Source organism: Macaca mulatta, chromosome 4, assembly GCF_049350105.2.
Source record: "Macaca mulatta isolate MMU2019108-1 chromosome 4, T2T-MMU8v2.0, whole genome shotgun sequence".
In the NCBI taxonomy this organism is placed as follows: Eukaryota; Metazoa; Chordata; class Mammalia; order Primates; family Cercopithecidae; genus Macaca; species Macaca mulatta.
The window spans coordinates 101,401,657-101,417,041 of NC_133409.1; the positions used below are offsets into that span (position 1 = coordinate 101,401,657).

General features: G+C 37.2%; 1 long non-coding RNA gene and 1 pseudogene across 1 annotated transcript in view; both read left to right on the forward strand.

Annotated features, from left to right (window-relative positions):
- The window catches only part of LOC144340663 (uncharacterized), a 63,069-nt gene extending 48,933 nt beyond the window's left edge, over positions 1 to 14,136 (forward strand). The window contains exon 5 of the long non-coding RNA XR_013416908.1: positions 13,926 to 14,136. This is a non-coding gene — a long non-coding RNA (uncharacterized LOC144340663). The remainder of the gene's footprint in view (positions 1 to 13,925) is intronic.
- LOC100429085 (SWI/SNF-related matrix-associated actin-dependent regulator of chromatin subfamily E member 1 pseudogene) lies at positions 3,898 to 5,697 on the forward strand (annotated as a pseudogene).
- Positions 14,137 to 15,385: the final 1,249 nt, after the last annotated feature.

Sequence of the window (15,385 nt, forward strand, 5' to 3'; positions counted from 1 at the left end):
TTTTGTGTCTCTATCTCCTTCAGTTCTTCTCTGATCTTAGTTATTTCTTGCCTTCTGCTAGCTTTTGAATGTGTTTGCTCTTGCTTCTCTAGTTCTTTTAATTGTGATGTTAGAGTGTCAATTTTAGATCTTTCCTGCTTTCTCTTGTGGGCATTTAGTGCTATAAATTTCCTTCTACACACTGCTTTAAATGTGTCCCAGAGATTCTGGTATGTTGTATCTTTGTTCTCATTGGTTTCAAAGAACATCTTTATTTCTGCCTTCATTTCGTTATGTACCCAGTAGTTATTCAGGAGTGGGTTGTTCAGTTTCCATATAGTTGAGCGGTTTTGATTGAGTTGCTTAGTCCTGAGTTCTGGTTTGATCCGCAAATACTACCTTATCATGGAAATGCCCACTTTATAGAGTCAGACAGACTCTATCCTTAAATTGAGAGCAGGAAATAATGGAATTGTAGATTTTTTTAAGATAATAAGCTATTTATTTTATATAGCAGACATTATTGAGCATCTACTATATATGAAACACTATGTAAATCCTTGGGTGGGATTCAAAGATGAATAAGGCACAGTCCCTGTCCTCAAGGGACTTATAATCTAGTGACAACATAAGGCATTGAGCAAGGTATGTGGAAGGGGGTGAGGTTGGTAACTGGGAGCTAGGACAGTTTAATATTGAATATAGTAGTAACCAGCAACAGGATCCCAAATTAGTATTTTGCTGTGGTAGTAGCAGCTGATTTTATTTTGGTATGGGTCATTGCAAATTCCTATCCCATGCCCAGTTTTTAAAACCATATCTGGGAAAATTGAAAATGAACGAACGAAAACAACAATAAAATAAAACATGTCACACATTGTTGGAGAGGGGGGTGCTAATAATAATTAAGGTGGAAATAAATGCCTCAGCCTAGGAGTCTGGAGATTGGGAAGTCAGCAGCCCATTTCTGACTTCTGTTTAACTGTGAACAAGACACTTAACCTCTTTGCAACATAATATATCCATCTTTGAGACGATGCTAAAAATGTCTACTAATAGGGGTGCTAGGAAGACAATAGTGTTAACATTTGCTTATTTAATGAATGCTACTTGCTAAGTTTAAGTGGTCTACAATGCTCTACGTGCATCATCCTATGTTGTGTTCTTTGTGAAGGGAACTCCCTGAAATTGTGCAACTTAGCCAGTTGGGTAAAATGTCTTTCCCAAGATAGTAAGCTGGGATGTAAACCCAGCAGTCCTGGACGCTTGTGAATTCTCAGTCTTAAACACTAAGCAGCACTGTCTCTCTGAGGATAAAGAGGAGATGAAACAAGTAGAAATATCATACGTGATGAAAATACTACAAGTGCTGAGATTACAGTACACTTACTTCCTTGCATTGTATGGCAGAGAAAAGTCATTCTCCGGGTAAATATTTTTTTTCAAGACTATCCATTATTTTTTGCAAGACTTAGTCCAATTTCTTTCAAGGTTTGTCCCTTCAAATCAGCAGTGCCTGGAGAAGCCTCCTCACTAACAAAAGCACTGAGAAGTCTCAACTGAATCATACTGCCTGAACCAATGATGCAGGGATATAATATCTCAGGTGGGATGGACATAATGGATTTTCCTGTTGATAGGACAGTGAAAAGATGTGCGGCTGGCTAGCTTATTAAGTGCACTAATTTATTTTAGCACATTCCTTATGCTTTGAAGTGATGTAATAAACAAACATACAGAATTTAATTGTAGCTGTTCCATTTTAATATCGACAAAGTTAGCTTTATGGGGTGGCTAGGGAAAATAATAGGCATTAATCTATGCATCCATCCACCATTCACTCAGAAAAAAACATTTGTTGTATTGTAGGTTCTAGGGTTCAAAGATGATTGAGAAATGTTCCCGCCCTCAGATAGCTGGGAGGAGGGAGAGAGATAAATTAAAAGATAATTTACACTTTGTGGCAAGAACCAAAATAAAAGAAGGAATTATGAGAGATAGGCCTGCAGGAGGCCAAACAACTGAACTAAAGGAGGAATAAAAGGCTTCATAGAAATGGAAGAATAGAGAATCATTCCATAGAATAGGATGAGTCATTTATTCACAACAGCAAAGACATGGAATCAACCTAAATGGCCATCAGTGACAGACTGGATTAAAAAAAAAAAAAAAAAACTGTGATACATATATAGCATGGAATACTATGCAGCCATTAAAGGAACAAGATCATATCTTTGCAGAGACATGAGTGTACCTGGAGACCATAATCCTTAGCAAACTAATGCAGGAACAGAAAACCAAATACCACATGTTCTCACTTATAAGTTGGAGCTAAATGATGAGAACACATGGGCACATAAAAGAGAACAACACACACAGGGACCTATTGGAGGATGGAGGGTAGCAGGAGGGAGAGGATCAGGAAAAATAACTAATGAGCACTAGGCTTAATACCTAGGTGATGAAATAATCTGTACAACATACCCCCATGAGACAAGCTTACCTATGTGACAAACCTGCACATGTACCCCTGAACATAAAATAAAAGATTTAAAAAAAAGAAACAATGATCTTTGATCTGGGCCTTAGAGGATGTGTACAGTCTATATAGACAGGCTATTCTTAATGGAAAAGAAGCTTCTCTACCCTCAACACCCCTCCCCCACACCAAATTAAGTACAGCAAAATGGTTTTATCTACATATTCTTTGAAAGGAAAACTAAAATCTACTCATTTTCTGTTATGTTAAAAGAACAGTATATACTAGTTTTCGTTAGTTAATAAGACCATTAGCCAAGTCAGAGTAAATATGATACTCTGAGATTACGAAGCTGAACAAGCATCAGGAGATCTCATTTCATATCCCAGTCTGTGCCAGCTTATAATACAATCTTGGGCAATACAAATTGATATAATGAGAAGAAAAAAAAACTTTAAAAATTGCTGCTTGAACTGAATCACTAGAAGATATTCAGTATGACCATTGGTAAGAAGTGCTCTTTCAGTTTAGAAGGGAAGAAGGGAGGGAGGGTGAGAGGGAGGAAGAAAGGGGGAGAGAGGGAGAAAAAAGAAGAGAATGAAGAATGGAGGGAGAGTGGGAGGGAGGGAAGAAGGGAAGAAACAAGGAAAGAAGGAAGGAAGGAAGGAAGGAAGGAAGGAAGGAAGGAAGGAAGGAAGGAAGGAAGGAAGGAAGGAAGGAAAGAAGGAAGGAAGGAAGGAAAGAAAGAAGGGAGGGAGGGAGGGAGGGAGGGAGGGAGGGAGGGAGGGAGGGAGGGAGGGAGGGAGGGGAGAGGGAGTAATGAAGGGCAAGGCAAGGCAGGCCATGGTCTATACTTGCTGATGTTCTTATTGTTGGTCAGAGGAGGTTCCCTGGGTGGGGACTGAGAGGAAAGACAGGAAACAGAAAGCTAAATCATCCTTCATTTGGAAAGTCCTTCCTGGAGATTTGTAAGATCAGAGGTCCTGGAAATATGGCAGAGGACTGACTCAGGAGACAGAATGGTCCGTGTGAAGGGAGGATTGTGTAGGTAGTGGCGTGGAAGGACAGGGCGGGTTACAAAAATAGTTAGTCATTTTGTGTTCATCTTTAAGTTGTTCCCTGTGGGGTGCTCTCTGTTGTGTTTGCTTGTGGTGCTTCTGAAGAATGGAGAAAGAGAATGATATCTGGTGTGAGTGAAAGCTGTGGCCCCTCAAGAGCAGGACCCACATCTGCTGTGACCACCTTCACATCCCAGTGCTGAGAATAACACTGGGCACATGTTGGGGCTTCAATATGGAAGAAAGAGCAAAAAGAGGATTTGTGAGAACGTTTCATATGTGTGAGTAATCATTAGTGTATCCATTGTGAAAACTAATCTCATCGTGTCTATTAAATAAAATCACATGCCCTAAGATCCAGCAATATCATTTCTGAGAAACTATATGCCAGAAATAAAATTACCAGTATGAAAGAATTTGTATACAGAAATGCTACTAGCAGCATTGTTGGGGGGTGGTCAAGAAATAAGGACAACCTAAATGTCCATCAAAAACATTTGATAGATAAGCAGACACATTCCAAAGCTCAGGCTCTGAAACCTGCCTTCTTGAACTTAATCTGGGTCCCACAACTTACTACAGTATGTGACATGAGTAGGTTATTTAGACTACCAGTCATTCAGTTTGCTTATCTGCATATTGATGATGACAATAATATCTACTTCATATGTTTATTATAAAAAGTAAAGGAAATCATTCAGGTAGGGTGCTTAGAACAATGTCTTGCACTCGATAAATATTCTCATTACTGGAGGTGTGCATGGGACAAAGAAAAGTGAAGCCAGAGCTGTGAGCACTTTTTCTACCCACGGTGTCTCAGATTCATTCTTAAGAAACTGAGAACTTAACCTTCCAAAATGCCAAAAAGACCATCTTATGCCCCATCTCCCACCCCGGCTTCTACAACACAAATACCCAGCCCACCAGGGTTTGCAAGATACAATCCATACCATCATCTTGCCTACAACAACTACAGGCTGGGAGGGAACCCAGGCACCAACAGCTGGGTCGGGGCATCCTCCAGTATTACGATTCCAAAACCCCCAAAGCCACAAGATAAGCCGCTGATGCCCTACAGGAGGTAGAGAAGAAAGGTCTGGGACCAAGTAAAGGCTTCCAACCCTGACCTATAGTTGTGGGAAATTGGCAAGATTATTGGTGGCATGTGGCAAGATCTCGCTAATGAAGAGAAACAATATTTAAACGAATACGAAGATAGAGTACAATGAATCTATGGACGCCCATCATAATTTCCCCATGTACCTTGCTTACATAAATGCAAAAAGTCTTGCAGAAGCTGCTTTAGAGGAGGAAAGTCGACCCAAACAGTCTCACTGTTTGGAGAACCTTACATGAGCCTTCTCTGCTAAAGATCAGATGATTATGATGGTGGCTTTTCAACGAAGCGTACAGCCACCGTTCGTTTCCAGAGAAACCACTGCCTCATCAGTGAAATCCTTAGTGAGAGTGTGGTATCAGAGGTTCAGTCAGTTGTCACAACAGCTAGAATGCAGGTCCTCAAATGATAGATCCAGTCCTTAATGGTTCAACAGCGAAAAGTAAAAGTTGAACTTCTTCCAAAAGAGGAACGACACCAGGAGAAGGCGAAATTCCTGGAAAGCACAGATTCATTTAACAATGAACTTAAAAGGTTGTGCGGCCTGAAGGTAGAAGTGGATCTGGAGAAAACTGCAGCTGAGATTGCACAGGCAGAGGAACAGACCCACAAAAGGCAGGAGGAAAGGGAGAAGGAGGGGGCAGAGCAAGCTTAGTGCAATGAGAGCAGCATCGTTCCTGAGGAAGAGCAAGTGGCCAACAAAGGCAAGGAAAAGAAACACAATGAGAACATTCCAATGGAGACAGAGGAGACACACCTTGAAGAAACGGCAGAGCCAACAGAATGGTGAAGAAGGCAAGTCTACTCCTGAACACAAGGAGAGCGGGCAGGAGAGGGTCAGCAGTATGACAGAGAAAGGAACCAGTGATAGTAATACTGGCTCAGAGAGCAACGGTGCAACAGTGGAGGGGCCACCACCATACTAGAAGATGAGAAAAAAGAGTAAATGTTGCCTTGTTTTATGTGTTTTAAATACTTTTATAAGTGAAAAAATTGTTTTTAGTTTCAATGGTAAAAAATATTCTCCTTACTATGATTTATTATTATTATTTGCTCATAAGAGCACAGAGAAAAGTGTAAAAATGCATTCACCACACTATAAGCCTTGGTGATGGGACTAGAAGGAGAGAGAGAAGTTACTAACTTGATATATACACCATGCTCTGCTGTTTAATTTGTTGTAAGACACGTGTGTTAACATAGTAATTTGAAAATCAAATCCAATGCAACATTTTAAAAGAGTAAAAACAAAATAGAAAAAAATGTTGAGGTAGACCAGCCCTACAATATATTAAGGTGTATATTGCAGAAACAGGTGGCTCTAGTAGTTAAATATATTCCAGTGGGATAGAATGGAAAGGTCTGAAATAGGCTTCAGTGGGTATAAGGCTTTATTATAGGCTAAGGTAATATCTCTAATCTTTACAGAAAGGTGGGATTATTTAAAATGGTACAGAAACAGTTATCTCTTTGGAAAAAAAATTATGTTGATTTTCTCCCCCGTACCGTAAACTGAAATAAATACCAGATGTATCAAAAACTTAAGTACTTAAAAAAAAAGAAAAGGCAGAAGAATATTTTTCTGATTTTGAGGTAAAGAGAGCCCTTTTAAGCATGCAAACAAACAAATCTTAAGGAATAAAATAGAAATGGCTATATAAACATTTAAAACTTCTATATAACTTCCTTATTCAAGTTTTTAAAAACTATGAATTAAAAGACAAACGAAAACCTGAAATAGTACTCATCATGTGCTGACCATAAAGATAATTTATAAATAATATGAAAATGATGAACACCCCAGTATAAAGAGACTGGGCAAAATAAGTGAGAAGACAATTTGCAAAAGCAGCACACAGATGAAAATGCAAAAAACCATTCAGTGTTTTTAATAACCAAACCGAAATTCAAACAAGAAATACCATTTGTACTTATAAAATTTCTCCCTTGTAAAGGTTAACTTCTAGAAGACCACTTTAATTCGTAGTGTCAAATGCCTCCGTCCCGGTAGCAGCCATTGCCACCTGTTGGTGGCACTCAGAGGTAACTAGGGTTTGCTCTGAGTTACAGCTTTGCCTTTCAGAGAAAGCTCCTAAGTCAAAAGTCAGAAACTTCTGTACCTCTACGGTGTGATGTGGAGAAATGGCTTTTTCATTCTATGCTGCCACAGGGATAAAATAGTACATCTACGGAGAGCATTTAGCAATGTAAAAATCATTTAATGTGTTAATAAATTATGATTTAATGAGTGAGTTTGCATGAAATTATAAGAAAATAATCTCACACAAGAGAAAGAAACCACCTACTATCAGCAGCAGATCTGTTAAATAAATTAATTTAATTTAATGAAATTAGTAAAACAGTGATATAAAAACATGAAAAATATTTACTACATCAAGCTAAGCTGTGGGGAGGGGAAGGAAATGACCAAGTTCTATTTTCTTATTTTATGTCTGAAATTATACATGGAAAATGCTGCAAGTTATTATCTCTAGGAGGTAGAATGAGAAATGTTTTAATTTTCTCTTTTCCTCTGGGCATGTGTGTGTTTTATGTTTTTTGTATTTTCTACAATAAATACATACTACTTTTGGAACTAGAAAAGAAAATTCTGTAAAAAATGATGGCAGTCAGGGGCAGGGAAGAAAAGAAGTCTATAGATTTGCTAAGTTCTTTTAGTCGCTGTAATAGGTGAAAGTGACAAAATGAAATTTCTGAGTGTCAGAAGCTGGACCATAACCAGCTATGTAGCTGCCCTGGCGTCCCTATCACCCCTATGGCTCTCATTCCTCTTCTGCCCCAGGCTGGGCCCGTTTTCTTTCCAATCCAATTTTACGGAAACTGCCAGCATCTAAAGTCTGTGTTCCTTGTCTATCTGCCTCTGTGGGACAACAAATCCCCACTCCTGCCAGCCTTTAATTCTCATTTCAGAATCTGATTCCTCTAAAAGGTTTTCCCAAGTTTGCCTGCTATTCTCTGCTATCTCACTAGCACAATCTGTGATCTTGTGTAAATTAACCTCTCTGCGAATCGATTTCCCCACAAAGTGGGGATAATAAAATTACCTACATTATAGGGTTGTGATAATTAAATGAATTAATATATGTAAAATGCTTACAATAAGACCTGCTAAATAGGTAAACCACAGTAAATGCTGGTTACGATTTAACAATTGTTCTTTCATTATTTTTCCAGAATACCATTTCATAGCACTGTACTTGTATAAAGTATTAATAGGTATACTATTATATTAAAAGAAAAACTAAAGTAAGTGAGGGGAAGGCCAGCCTAAACAAAATTAGTAGGGTTCTTTACTGCAAAATTAATAGGATTTACACTAAATCTGAATGAGTGAGATAAGTGTGGAGGGTTTTCCAAAGTTCTGTTTTTTAAAAGTCCCAAACCCCTTTTCTTAAATTATCTTAATGAATGGTTGAATTTCACTTTCGGGAAGGCTGTATTTGTTTGTTTGTTTATCATTTATCATACATTTGTCTTTCTACCCCTATTCACTTCTGTTCAGTTCAAGGCCTGCTTGCTTTTATTTATTTTTATTCTTTTACTTTTAAATCGGTTCGTTAGTCGTTTTGAAAGCATTTTGAGATAAGAACAATATGAATGTAAGGGGATGGCTTGTTTCTAAACGAATTACATTCCTGAGGCACGAAAACCTTCTTGCCAAGCTTATGAGAGTTTGAAATAAATTTTTATTGAATGGAAGAATGAGCAGATGAATGCAAGAAAACTACCCCACAGTCTAAAATAACAAATTCACCAATTGTTTTAGAAAGCTTATTAAAACAGAGGTTCTTAGAAGGGAGACTGCATTCTACATGAAATGTGTGTGTTGCATATGTAATTTATACTACATCACTGCTGCTGATGTGTTTTTAGAAGTTTAACTCAAGAAAACCTTGCAATAGCTCAAAAATATCCAGCACATTTGTGTCATAATGAGTACCTCAAAACCCATATGAGTGCAAACACAAAAGCTGACTCAGGCAGTGATCTTGGCTGTCTGCTCTGTTTGGGCTCTTGGCATATTGCGATCAATGACATGGAATCTTCTACTGATTCACAGTTGTTTAAGTGGGACACATGCAGGTGGTCTGGGCTAGTAAGCCTGGAGGCTCACCCGGTCCTCAGTATACAATCTCCACTCTTGTTCCACTCCTAGGTAGGCTTTTTGGTACCTGACCCTTGGTCACCCAAACAATGTGTTTAGACCCAGAAAAGGAGTTTTATCTAAATTACAGGATGCCTGGGGCTGCCTGCCCTTTGCAGATGATGGATGTAGATTAGCTGATCTAAACAATTAGTTAAGGAACAATCTGATCCCTAGTGACAATTAGGATGTTTAAGGCATCCTGCTGACAGCTGTGGTGACAGCGGACAGTAAAACTACCCTTCACTGAAATCAAGAAACTGGGTCCTTATGATTTACAGGCAGTCCCCTCCCCCTCTTCCCCATATGGGCTTTTATAGGACTTAAAAATGACTGAAAGGAGCCCCTGCTATGTAGTGGAAAATGAAGAAATGGCAACCTATAATTCTAGCTGAATCATTTCTCAGATCTAGCTCTTCAGAGGACTAAATGAATGGGGAAAACAAAGAAAACTGATAAGGTCTACTTCCCCTGAAATAAGTTGATTTTAAAACGTAAGTCAAGATATTTTCAGAGACAGCACATAGGGGGATCCCCTTGCCTTTTAGTTTTCCCATGCATGAAACTGTTCTGCAGTTTAAAGAGCAATACATTCTTACTAGATAAATTTAGGACAACAGAGTTTAGAGCAAATACTTTATTCAGGGAATCTGGAAATCCTAAAATGCCAATAGAGTACTACTGTTTTGCTACCACTCCAAAAGGAAACATTTTATACATAAATGCTCCGAAGAAAGAATTAATTTTTTGAATTTAAAATACGTTGTATATTTACATAGGATTGGTTCCCAATTCCTCTATCAATTGAATAAGCCTGTGAATGTGCTCCAAGCTGGCTCCTTCCCTACAGAAAAGAACACATTTCTCCAGAGAGGATTTTGAGGAATGTGTCCAAATCCTAAATCCCTTCCTCCCCGAGAGAAAAAAAAAAAAATGGGAGAGAATCAGCACATGGATTTCTATTTCAACTCTTCTTTCTTAGATCTTTGAATTATGGGATATTAAAAATAAACCTAGAGGACATTGCAATGAATTTTTGGAGCAGCTGGAAAAGAAACCATAAAACGAGTGATTACAATCAGCAAAGTGTGATAACAGCTGAACGCATTAGAACCATCCTTAAAAAGTCAGACCCCACCCCCTCCCCTCTTGGGCCTGTTCAATAGAGAAAGGGATGTCACACAATACAATCCAAACACATACTCTGTCCATACTGGGTTAAGAAAATACAGTGCTGGTCATTGTCCCCAAATGACAGACATCCACAGATGGAAAGCAGGAGAATCTGACTTCCACAGTGCTTCTCATTCCACCAGGCAGATTCTGTTTGGAAAACACCCACCTGCACTAGGATCTGACCTGAATACTATTTAAAAAAAAAAAAAAAAAAAAAAAAAAAAAAAAAAATCTTCACTATGGTCACTGCCTTCTAGAAGGAAGTTTAGATAATTTCTCTTTGTATGTCTTCCTTCGGTAAAGATAGTGAAAGGAAAACCCTAAGGGCATGTAACATTTTCTTGCCTTTATTGTTTAAGTAGGGAGAGTTCTCCCTTAAAGGAGTTTTGTTCTTTCTAACGCAGAACACAAACATTGTCCTATTGAAGGAATGCCTTTTTGATGTGTGGGTATAACATTTCACTTTTGCAAGTTGTTATCTGAATGCATTTAAAAATTATTTAAGCAACAATGGAGGGAAAAAAGGTGAAATTTGGTTCAAGGAAAATAGTAGAATTTTGAAATATCTGCCTTAAACTGTATGTTTTTTTTCTTATTTTAACAGCTTTACATTGAAAATCCAGTTTCACACTGTGACAATTTTATTTTCATACTTGCAAATTTTTTAAACTGGAAAAATGTTTCTTCACTAGGAAGTTGCAACTATGACATGTGTAAACAGACAGTAAAAGAAAAAGAGACTATGCTTGCATATCTATGAAAAAGATCATGCCCAAATATAGAAACAGAATTTCAAAGCAGACACCATATGTTTAACTCTGTCTTCGAACATAACCCTTTATATCTTCAGGTTTTCACCTATTATTTTGAGATTATAGACATATGTCTTTAGCAGCCTTCACTTTGGGAACTCATTTTCAGTGCACAACATTAAATACATAATTCTCTCAAAAAGAATGAAACTTCTAATTTTTAAATTTTTTATTAATTTAATTAAACTTATTTATTAATTTATGGAGTACATGTGATATTTGATACAAGGATACGATGTGAAATGATCAAATCTGGGTAACTGGGATATCTGCCACCTCATACATTTATTATTTCTTCGTGAAGAGTAACACTTTCTTAGGGTCGGGCATCAAAGTTTTTCCCAACATAGCTCTTGGTTTCCTTTTTAACCCCAAATATTTGTGTAGAAAAAAATATAAAATATCAACGTTTAAATAGTAAATTAGATTGACTATTTCAGATTTGTTGAGTATATAAATCTAACTTAATGAGATATTAATGAATAGTTCTGGAAATATGGCATCTGAAAATCCAAGTAGATATAGTATCTGTTTATTCTTACTGGGATTTTAAAATCCTGACCCTCTCCAACCCTCCCCCACCCCCGACAAAAAATGCTTGTCTATATAATCAATTTTATATTATGTAGGCATATATTTAATCTACTTCTACATAAAGAATGGTTTCTTTTTAAAAAACTTTTTAAAGTTAAGATTAATTTTTTTACATTAAAATAAAACTTTCTTTAAAGATTTAAAGACAGTTGCTTGACAAAAATTTATGTACATATAGCTCCTGAGCAATTTTATTTATAAGGACTTATTAGTCAATTGTTTAGAAAAATTAAAAATAGCCTGTTCAATGAGAAATAAGCAAAATTTTTTAAATGATGATAGAGCCATGAATAATGAGATTTTTCTAAGAGCATTTAATAATTTGGGAAAGTGCTCATGATATGATTGATATGATACTAAGTAAAATGAATAAGATAAAAAATGGAAGATATGGTTCATATGGGAGGATATTTTCTTCTTGGCAATGGAAGATGCTGATGGTTGACCAGACCACTGTCTTTAAGGCTCCATTTTAAAATGAATCATATGTATTTTTGTAGCTGTGAACCTTATCCTCTATGCTTCTTTCCCTTTGAAAATCGAGCACTCTCTTTTTTCCCTTTACACAGAGCTATATATCTGCCCAGTAAAACAATAAAAATGATGGAAATTATTTGGGGAATGGAGATTAATTTGCAGTTTATTTAAAGATTTTGCATATTTCTTTATGCTTTCAACAGGGCATAGTCCAGGGTGCTAAACTAAAACAAAGGTGCTAGCTTGAAATCTTCATTTATTTAAAATATATTCACCTTCCTTCTTTTATCATGAAAAAAATACAGTTACTCTGACTTCATTAATAACTAAATTACCTTGAGTCTTTGAATTTTAAAATTGTACTATATGGCATAATTTATTAAAAGGTTAAAAGTGGATTTCTAAGAATTTAGATATGAGCGGTTTTTTTAACCTAAAATGTTTTCAGGAAAAAAATTAATTCAAACTTGGAAATTATATGATAGTGCTACTATTCTTTTTATCCCAAACCTTCATTTCCATCAGCTGTATAAACATACTTGAGAGAGCTAAGTATACAAATGTCCAACCGATTTCTAATTGCTTAGTTATTTTCATCAGTACTGACGGTCAGTGGGTTTTTAATGTAAATATTTTACATGTACAATGAGAAAGAGACACAAGAACGAAAGCTTGAGAAGGTTTATTCTCTGCTGCTTGAAATAGCGCGTGGAGTAGGAGGGTGCGCAAATCTGGGCCTTAGAGCGCCACCCCATGGTAGACTGGGCGAAGGCCACTGCAGGGGTGTGCTCGGCTCTTTGGTCCAATATTCTCTGCTTTGTCCGCGTGAAAGAGCTTCCTTCACTCAGCTTATTTAAAACATCAACAACTCTAAATAACTTACCTTCTCTGCACCAGTGGTTGAGTAATTTCTGAATTTAGGAATCCCTTTGAGTATTTCGTACTCTGACTTTAAGAACAGGCTTCCCCACGCCTGCCCTGGCCCAACCCCAGGATAAAACAGAAAATGTGTGGGGATCTGAGTAAATAAATAATCTCACAACAAGGAAAGCGTTGTGAACTTGTGAGCCTGCGCTGCAAAATTCCCTCTCACAAAAAGACTGGTTTAATGATCAGTTTCAATATCTACCATCAATATTCATACTATCTCTACATTGTTACTTTGCAAAAGATCATAAATTGGCTAAAATTGCCAAAGCCAGTAAACAAGAATAAATGCAGTTAGACTTTCTGGGGTGTTAAACCAGAATGTGTATGTGTGGGTCGTTATCGGCTTAGAAAATTAGAAAATCAGAAACAGTACAGAACAGGATTAGAAAATTAGGAACAAAAGCAAGGCACTGTGAAATGGCAATTAAATTCTTGTTTGACTTAAATGCCTTTCTTTTATAACAGCTATACATCCTTTCCATTTTTATCCCAGTGATTTATTTTATCTAAAGTAAAAAGAACATTACCTTTCTTGAGTTCATTCCAAAATTGTTTAGGATAACACAGAATAATATAATTGAAAATTCTCCCTGTCACTTTCATACCACATTAGCGGAACAGAAATGTGTTAACGTTAACTCTTAAGGCTTTTTGTTTGCATTAACTTTAAAAAATGTTTAAATTGTTGTTACCTTTTTCAATATTATAAGTTCTCAAGACTCCCATACACAATGGGAAAAAAAAAATCCATTTACAAATGTAACAAGCCCGGGCAGAGGCATTTCTTCAGGCAATTCCCAAGGAAAAGAATTGGGACAAGGAGTCAGAAGCAGGGGCCCCATCTAGCATTTCCAGATCCACACACCCCCTTTCTGTCAAAAATCTTCCAGCTGACTTCACAAATGACTTTTACAGGTATAACTGGGGTGAAGACCAGCAACATTGGGTGAGGAGATATAAATTCCACCAAGAAAATAAAAAGTCCAATAGTGAAAAAATTCCCAGGAAAGCACTTGGAAAAGAGGATAGGAAGAGTAGTTAAATGGCAGTTTTCTGCCTGTCCAACCCTCCCTTCTAATGACTTCTTTTATGTCAACAGAACTGCCACTTCACTTATCTCAGGATTTCCCTTTTTCAGGAATGGCGATGGTAATGAAGCATTTTTGATGAGCACAGCCATTGTTTGCTCTGCGCTGTCCTCACCCCTCAAAAGAATTTCCCTTATTATTATGAAAGCTTTTTGTCTTAAAAAATATTACATGTTAATGGAACTGTTGTTTAACAAATGTTTTATAAGTGTACCAACAAGCACATTGCCAAAATAAAAGATAGGAAATAAGTGAAAAAAATTGTCTTTTTTATACTTTATAGTTCAATTTAACACTGCTATCTTTTTTAAAACTGCAGAATATAGCATACACAGGTAAGTATTTACTGTGTAAAGAATAATAATAAAATAAACTCACTTGTAACCATCTGATTAAGAAAGAAGATGTCGCTCCACTTTGGAAGTTCTCTACTGCCCCTTCTTCACTACAGTAACCTTTATCCTGACTTCTGTGACATTCCTTCTCTTATTCTTGTTGTTGTTGTTGTTGTTAAAATATAGTGTTACTATCCATGTAAGTATAAACTGAATTATTTTGCAGGTTATCTGCTGACCTTTCAATGTGTCACTTGGAAGGAGAAGTCCGTCTCCTCCAAGATGTAATTTGTAGATAGGTCATCATGTGCTCCCACCTCTTTTTCCCATTCAAAAGACTCAAGTCTCCCAGGACCCACATCCCTTTCCTAAGAAGACTTCAGTGCTCTTAATTCCAGTTTACCCTGGGAGATTCTTAAGCTGTAGATGATGGAGTGCATGTGGATAGCTAATAACCAGTGCATTCTATGCATGCTCTGAAAATGCCTGCTCTGGGTCTAGGCTAATATGTAGGAAAAGTGGGTGGGCAGATGTTGTTTAATTTCAAAGCATTAGACCCATCTTTGTGTTATCTCAAAATATGTCTCAAAATTAGGCTAATGCACAAGTATTATAATTTGGAGCTTTATTGCTTTGACCTAAGACTGTATTTTGAAAGAGGCCCTCAGATGGGCATCCTCATCTGCTTTATCAACTGTACATTCTTTATGGTAAAAGAAGGTCTTACACTGGTTTCTGGGATCATGTTTTCAAAGGGGACAAAGGTGAGGCTATCAGGACAGAAGGGATCAGTAATGGGACCTCTTGAAGATCTGCCATTGGATGACTGAATAGCCACGACAGGTAGAAAAGTACTTTGAACCTAACATGCAGGGACCTATGGTGCTGCAGCTTTTAATAGTGGTGGTGTTTGATTGTGATACATGCTGGCCTCCTGAGTCAGGTGGCACAAGAACAAGTTTCCTTCCCAAGTCTCTTCTAGAGTTTTGCTTCAAAAAGAAACCTATAATCCATGCTGAAGGTCAGTGACTGGAACGGTGTTAAAAGAAAACTACTGAAAGAATTTGCCAACACCTTGGACAGACTAACCCAACAAACATCGCCTACTCTAGTAAACACACTAAAGCCTTCTGCAAAAGAATTGTATGATGTTTTTATTAGCAAGGTATGCCTGG